Here is an 8,823-nt window from a genome sequence, read left to right as displayed (position 1 = left end):
CTTCTTGTTGTATCCCGCTTTGGTAGTCGGCAATCAGGGCATAAAAATGTCAGGCGGGCCTGTACACGTTACCGGCATTTCCTAGTTTTTACGTTGACGGTTATTACGTGTAAAGAACCGCCTCCACAGCGAGAAGAAGGTACAAGTTTGACACTGCGAGTCACGTGCAGGCCTGTCGTCGTCGATAATGAAGCTCTGTGCTAGGTTACAAATTGGCCTGTTGTTTTCAGTGTAGCGAATAAGCGTTGTTTAGCTATCTGATATCATGCTTGTATAATGTAGGATGGTTGGGAAGAGGCTTTATTAGCGCGGCTAGGCGCAGCGATGACGGTAAGAAAGTGCAGTTGACCCAATTCAAAGCATATTTCATGAGGACAGCCTATGTCGAGCCGACGTAGTGTCCATCTAATTTTAAATAAAACGTTGTCTCTTTTTATCTTTGAAATAATATTATTTGCTGTTGTAGTCATCCGACCTATGTTATGTACAGAATTTACCGTGCGATAAAAATGCAGAAATTGCGCATCTCATGCACGTGGAAAGTGAACATGAAAAGTGTAGTGTCTCTAGAAGTAGATGCCGATCAGCTGGTATTTTATTGAATATCCTTCGATATGTGATCCTATATAACAGGAAACGCCAAGAATATTCGTGTTCACATTGTCGCTTTAGGGGCCTATGGTGCTTTACAATTTAAACCCGTGCGGCAAGGCAGTTTTGCTTCGCCGACTGAAACCGCCTCAGCGCGTAACCAGCGGTAGCGCACCCACGGTAGAATGTAGCACATTTCCCGGAACAGCTTTTATTTAGTTTCATAGAAAAGTACCACGCACTTGAAGCACCTGTTAACATTTCATAGCAAACTGAGTGTACAGAGGATTTTCCGAGGGGGGATCAGTTTGGGAGAACTGATTTGCTCTTCCTGGGGTATAAGTTAAACAAAAAAAAGTAAGGGGTGGGGGCGGTCAGGACATCCGGGCAAACCCGTCTGAACCTGGCAGTGATACCACATGAAATGCTTGAAAAATACGCATAGTGAAGAAACACGCACGCAAAGCATCCCACCAGACGCTACCTTGTTAAACTCCACCATCGAAAACAATCTACAAACAACACGCTCCAGCACAATCGGTCCGTCCGCTGCAAATCAATGACGCGCACGAGCTATCTGTGTAACATGTAATTGTTATTGCAATTTAATAAACAAGCTAATATCAACAGCAGCGCAGGCATGCGCGAGTAGCCGCGATGCAGCTTTGAAGCTCGTACATGAAGCGGGTTTGTGCCTGCAGCAAGCACACGGTGCGAAAACTTTCTTGTTCTGGCATGACATAGCATGACATGAAATCTAGTGATGAAAAGAAATGCCTACCACTCATTATGGCTTGCCCGGGCTTGCAGGAAGTATGCTCCTATGTTGTACTGCAATCTGTCCTCTGTGTCGGTGCCATGAACAGCTCTCATCGCTGATACATGCATAATAGATACCACAAGGAAATGTTGATTTTCACTCAAGACAAACCCAACCACACACAGATAGTGAGTACCAAACATGTCTTCAGGCAAGTCTATATTCATATATTAAAGAGATCGATCCTTGAATGAAGGGATCACGGTGCAATAAGAACAGGTGTTAGTGGACCAGCCACTTGCAGACTAGTGAAAGAGTGCCATTGCGTGTTCAACATTCACACATGTACACAGTAAGCAATCAGTCATGGGCATGTTACCAGTAAAATGTAACAGTGTTACAGTTACCTAAGCCAAAAAAGTGGGATAGGTTTCAAACGGGAGAAAGTGCCTCAGACAGGCTGGCCGACGTTTCCATAGGGGGACCTATCTTTTTCGAAGGCACCTTGTCATCCTTGGCGTGTTAGTTTTAAAGGGTTAGTGTTGACGTCATGTCTAGCGGTGGTGCTGGTCGCTGTTGGTAATTGCTGCCTGGAAAGAGAAAACTAGAGAGAGGAGTGTAGCCCTTGCCACATCATTTCAAGAAAGTTTGCAACGGCGCTCAGGCCTCTCATCTCAGAAGTAAGGGGAGCTGCAAAGAAGGAAAAAAAAAAGCAAGAAAAAGGAGAGAAAAAAAGAAAAAAATGGAAAAGGGGGGGGGGGGTCTACTGAGCGAGAGCCGTCAAAGGCAAAAAAAAAAAGAGTGGAGTATGAAAGCCACTTGGAAAGGCTGCAGAAGGGCGGCACGTCTAGCCCTCACAAAGGGCTGCAGAAGATGGTGGGTAAGGCAACTACAGGCGGGGAAAGCGGGCGGCGTACTTTTAAAAGCCCACATGTGGAATTTAAGTGATATTGAGAGGGGTGTCTGAAAAACACGTGCTTGATGGGTGAAGTCATTGTCTCTGTTAAAGTAACTGTTACAGTTACAGTTACAGAGTTTCCAAAAGTAACCTGTTACAGTTACAGTTACTGTGACAAGTAACGTCGTTACTTTGTTGGAGTAACTGTGACGAAGTAACGTCGCTACTTTTCCGTTATTGTATAAAATAAATAATAGATTACAAACCAAACGATAGAATTCATTTATTAAATATGTACGAAGGCATGCGGGCAGTCAAAATTGCACGTGGTAAAACCCTAGACGAAGTAAACCTAATAGGGGGCCAAACACAAGCATTTGTTGTGTACACCTCATTTTGTTGCATCAATTTTGTTGTTCATGCACCGTTGGTGAAAAAGGGAATTTATTTGCAAATAATAATAACAAATGTCCTCTGATACTCAAAATGGAAAATGTGCTTGATGCACTAGAACGACAGAAGTATCATAGGATGTTTATTAACGACACCCAGAAGCGCATGCGAATAGCAACGGAGAGTGTGCGACGAATGAAGACGACGTCCATTGTGTCTGTTCCATATATATGTTCAAGGTGTATCAGACCCTGTTCGGTTAGCTTTGCGTCCGCTGGGCATACAAACCGTTTCTAAGTCCCGTTATACTCTGGGGCATGTGTTCGCGAAACCCAAAGATTGCACACCTGCAGACGATCAGAGTAGGGTGATATACAAGCCCGATGCGGGCATTGCGACGCGACTTGCATCGGCGAAACGGGAAGGAAAGAATCAACGAGGCTTAAAGAAGGCAAACGGGATGTTGTTAAAGCAACTCATGCAACGCATTCTAAGACGGAGCTTGTTTAACACTTCCGGAGAACAGGGCATAGCTTTGACGTAAACACTGTGACGACGCTGGCTCGTGAACGAAGGTGAGGGGAAGAAACTCCTGGAATCGCGGTTCATTCGCCGCGACGCGTCGGCTTGCAATATAGTTACTGTATATGGCACCTTTAGGAGCCATGTCGCAGCATATACAGTAACTATAGTCGGATACAACTTAAGAAGTCAGGAGAGACTAAAGAAAAGAAATAGTCCCGCTCATGCACGCGCCGATGTTCTCCAAAGGCGAAGCCACCGCCATCCCGCTCATGATGTCCGTCCCGAGTGCGCGCCCATTGGTGCAGGCTTGTGTTCATCTGCCTTTGAGGAGAAAATGCCGCTGACTTCTAAAGTTGTATCCGACTATAACATGCAACAACCACATTCCCCTACTGGTTTACACGGACGTATGGGACACTGGTCGATCTCCGCAAATTTTTTTCTTTCTTTCCTTTTCTTGTTGCCAGTGTATACTGAGGATGTCACATGCATAGGAGGCGAAACGTCCATGTGATTTTGTTAATAATTGTTGTATTAAGTTGGAGTAAACCTTTTACAATTAGTTTCAAAGAGGTTTTGAAAAATTACTTAGTTCACGGTATTTGTGCCTCTCAACCGTTTCGCGCTCTGCTGCTTTCTAGCCGTCAGTGAAACACGATTATTGCGCAGCCTCGGACGAAGGCGAATATAAATTTGGCGTCGTGATGTTCCACCGGTACACCAAGAACCGTGCTAGAAGCTCAAGTGACAGAAAGGATATATATACACCGGAAAAAAAAAAAACTACTTGAATTTAGCAAGTTGTTCAGTTCCAACATGATTGATTTACGACATGTAGTTTACAAGTAAACTTAAGTTGTGTTAAAGACTGACTGCTGACCTCGGTCTTCTGCAGGGTAGATAATTCTCTAAGCGACCTCCACCCCTAAATTGGTAGGGGAGCCGTGCTGTGGAAAGATGAAAGGTGGAGAGGATATGGGAAAGTAACTGTAACGGTATTTCCCATTACAGTTACTTTGTAAAAAAGTAACAGTGTTACCGTTACAAGTTCCTATAAATTAAAAGTAACTAGTTACAGTTACAAGTTACCGAAAAAAATAACTAGTTACCGGTAACGCGTTACTAGTAACTAGTTATTGCCCAAGACTGTAAGGAATACCTGAAATATGGACATAGCCCTATGGGCGATCCACATGAAAATAACGATATGCACACTTTTATCGAAATATAAAAAAAATGAAAGAGTGTGCGTGGTCCATGTGCACTTGGTGTGAGGTGGGAATGAGCCATGCATATTGTATTGCATCATGAATGTAAACCATTCAGGGAACAAACTTTTGGTTCTCTAAAGCGAATTCCCGTGTAGTTTGTCTTGTAGAGTTGAGCTGTCAATTTGATTTCATTTTAATTTATGTAAGGCCTTCACAAAACCGATAATATTTTCCAACTTTCTGTGAACTTCTAGAAACATATATGAGAATTGAGATCTTTTTCTTTTAATTTATGACCTTACAAAGCTCAATAAACCCTAAATCACTGCATACTACACCTTGGTTATGCATTTAAGTAAGAGAGCAATATTGGTACTATGCTGAGTAAAAAAAAAGCGTGAAAATACAATAACTTAAAGCACCACACAATAAAGCAACATTCTCGCAACATGAGCACAATCTAAGTTATTTGTGATAGAGAACCTCGTGTGCTTAAAGATGCTAAGAAAAAATATATAATGGCGGAACACGAGCTCACGCATATTTTCTCAAACACACAATACTGAAACACAGAGTAGCATGTGTTAGCTTAATTAACCTAATTGAATTGACATATTCATCTACTAACACTATTTGATATAAAAATGTGCTTCTTCACATTAAGTACGCATTTGTTGGAGTGTGCACTTAGTACCAGTACGTAACGTAATTCACTCAAATACATTACTTCGAGTGAGCTCCTTTAAAACATTTATGAGGCAGCTAGGTTAAAATCCTAACCACAAAACAACTGCATGGATTTCTGGCGAAAAGCTCGGGGACGCAACCACGAAAACATATCCATCATCGTGTGCGCGTGTCAGGGCTGTGTGTTTTGCTATCACGTCAGGAGCGTAGCCAGAAATTTTTTTCGGGGGGGGTTCAACCATACTTTATGTATGTTCGTGCGCGCGTTTGTATGTGTGCGTGCCTATATACGCAAGCAAAACTGAAAAATTTCGGGGGGGGGGGGGGTTGAACCCCCCAACCCCCCCCTTGGCTACGCCCCTGTATCACGTCCCCAGTCTTGTGATAATTTTGCGTGTTATTGCCGAGTTTGGTGAACTCTCGCATCACCACAGTGAAAACATTATGCGACGACCCCACGTGTTTAAAAGCACACACTTTCTAACGGCGACAAGGGATTCTAGAAACACTCTCAAGCGATGATCTCGTACAGTAAACAGTCAAGGAATAACAGCACAACGACACGAGGCCTGCATGATCGAAGCATAAGATTGCGTAGCGCAATGCGCATCCTTCAAACATGTCATTTATGGTGGTGTATATAAGTGCACCCAAAGCACAAAACATACCTGCCTATCGGGTATCTGTTGATCATCCTCGCTGTGCCAACACGACGGTTCCCGCAGTTGTCATGCAATGAAGTAACAAAGTTACGTAGTTCAGCGACCTTCTTCAACTTCCCCAAGTTTGGCATTGGCACTCTTCACAGTCGCTCGTCAAAAGGCTCAAGCTTCCGCTCCTGTGGAACCGCGGTCGCCGCTTGTCAAAACACTCGGACGCGGATTGTCTTCGGAAGTACACTCGATCACTCGATCAACGTGAGTAATCGATGAACGAAGCAAGAAAGCACTTTTGAGCGCGGACACAAAGCTGTGCGTCCCGTGAGGCTGTGTTGAGTGGCAACGAACAACGACCATCATCCGCCACTGGATCAAGGCAGGAGAACGCCCCAACACGCGGAAAATGCCCAGTCTACGAATGTCGCGTACGATAAGCACGCAATAAACGCACACAATACACGATAAACATGTAAGCGCGGCACACATGTGAAGCTGGCGGCGGCGCTCCGGCAGTACAACGAGACCTGTTGCAACTGTTAGCTTACAGTCTAAACCAAAAAGAATGTAGGTGGCAGCAGTGTCGTCCTATGCTACAGGTCATATTTTTTATTAAAAATTTGTGGCTTTTCACACAGGCCAAAGTCAGGGAGGCGCGGCTGTATCTTGAATTCACCGGCCGCATTCGGCGCCAGCACAGGAAACACTACGCGACGTCAACGTGGACTTCGAGCTTTGAGCACGCTCGCTCGGTGCTGTTGCTAGAAGTTTCTCTCTCGCTTCTCGCCGCGGCGCCGATTTCAATTCCTGCATAAAAGAACGGACTCTGTATATATAAACATTGCGTTCGCTCGAGCCATTTTCGCGTCGGGCTCCATGTAAGCGTTGCGTCCGCTCGAGCCATTTTCGCGTCGGGCTCCATATAAGCGTTGCGTCCGCTCGCGGCCGCATATAGCGGGCCCAATCCGTCACCGCAGAATTTGTCACGCTTAATGGCGATTGAAGGGCCGCTTATATGCAGTACCTTGTGGTGGAATAAAAATGGGCCGTTTATGTGCCGGACGTTATACGGTACTTGAATAAGAGTGTAGCTTCGCAACGCAGCGCCGAGTCTGGCATAGCATCGCGCAGCAGGAGGGGGTGGGAAAGGAAAATGATGGTGAGGAGGAGGAAGGAGAGGAGAAGGGAAGAGGGTAAACCATTGCATAGCCATCTATGCTATGGTAATAAGGCGGTGGGAAAGCGAAATGAGGGTAAGGAGGATAGAGGTTAAAGCATTGAATTGCCACGTGTAGTATGGTACAGCCACGGAGTGGGAAAGGAAAGTGAGGGGGAGGGGGAGTGATGTGAGAGTGATGAGGGAAATGAGGATGGCAGATAGTAAAACACAGCATAGCCTTGTGCAGCATTATGTATGATGGGGTGGAAAAGGTAAATCAGGGTGAGCAGCAGAGAAGGAAGCAAGAAACTGGGCAACGCCACCACCTCCGGCGTTTCCGCAGGTTTCGCGATAGTAGTGCGTAGCTGCCCGAACTATATTGCTTTCAAATTGTACTTGGTAATAATTACGGTAAAATTTGCATGAAATTTATTTTCATAATAGGGGGAATTGCACACTGCTTGAGGAGAACATAAACCGTGGAGCCAGAGGTGCCGCACAAGATGCGCCGTAATTTTCGCTCACTCCAGCTTTGTCCTAGCTCGCTGAGCTAGGAGCAGAGCTAGGCATAGCTCGTTGAGCTAGGAACATGTTTGCAGTCGAACATAGCGTGGAAAGCATCATAATAATGAAGGCCGCGATGAATCCGCGTATGTCAAGGACATAACCTACGCGAGCACGTTCCTCGCTTCATACAGAGATGACTGTCGATGAAGTGGATGCGCTTGAAAGACGAGGACGAAGAAGAGACGGGACACACAGTGCGCAACTTACAACTTGTTTATTGGAAAAAAGGGGGTAGCGTCACTTATATACACTTAAGCACGTGACACAGGGCCTACGCGCAGGCCCTGTGTCACGTGCTTAAGTGTATATAAGTGACGCTACCCCCTTTTTTCCAATAAACAAGTTGTAAGTTGCGCACTGTGTGTCCCGTCTCTTCTTCGTCCTCGTCTTTCAAGCGCATCCAGGCCCTGTGTCACGTGCTTAAGTGTATATAAGTGACGCTACCCCCTTTTTTCCAATAAACAAGTTGTAAGTTGCGCACTGTGTGTCCCGTCTCTTCTTCGTCCTCGTCTTTCAAGCGCATCCACTTCATCGACATGCAGGACCAACTGGCCCAACTAAGTGCACTGACAGATGACTGCTCACTACAACGTGCCGGCGCATTTCATTGCTATCAACGATATACCGCAACATCGCATTACCGCGAATAACCCGCTCTCTGCACACTTCCAGTATGCCGCTGGTCACACCTTTCTCGGTTTCTTGAAGGCCATGTACCATTTTTCGGTAATAACGTTTCTATCCTCTTTGTAATGCAAACAAAGCACACGCGGCGTCATCCTGTGGCTGCACTTTGCCTCATTCGAATGCGTCAAAATACACAGGTTGCATTGTGGAAGCGCATATTGAAGGGCCACTCCATCATGGTACACCGTTTCCACGTTGTTTTTCAGTCTAAGTGGATACAATTAGGCGAAAGCCTTAGCTGCATAACTAGGAACGTTCAGCGCAATAACACGGAGCCACAAGAAAGAGACGCAGACAACACATGCGCTGAAGGGGATTTGCCCGAGGCTGCAACATCGTGAGAGAAAGGAAGCGGATGCAAAAGGCGAGTGCACCATGAAACATGGCATGCAGTTCGTGTCATGTGTAAAAGGGGTGGTGTACGAGATCCCCTTCTCGTGCGGTCACGTTTACGTAGGCCAAACTGGCCGTTGTCTCAACATTCGTCTGCGGGAGCACCACAGCTCGTTGAAAGGTGCGCCGTCGACCCATTTGGCCTTGCATAGCCGTCATTGTGGCTGCAGTCCGATGTGGAAAGAAACCTCTGTGCTATTTCGTCACAGGGAGAGAGTAACCCGCGAAATAACTGAGGCTTACGTTATCGAAAAACAAGGCTCGAAGTGCGTGAGCCAACCATCACTGCTCCTTCA

This window comes from Rhipicephalus sanguineus, chromosome 3 (assembly GCF_013339695.2).
Source record: "Rhipicephalus sanguineus isolate Rsan-2018 chromosome 3, BIME_Rsan_1.4, whole genome shotgun sequence".
NCBI classification, from domain to species: Eukaryota; Metazoa; Arthropoda; class Arachnida; order Ixodida; family Ixodidae; genus Rhipicephalus; species Rhipicephalus sanguineus.
The sequence above is the reverse complement of the archived record's forward strand: the minus strand, read 5'-3'. Positions refer to the sequence as shown.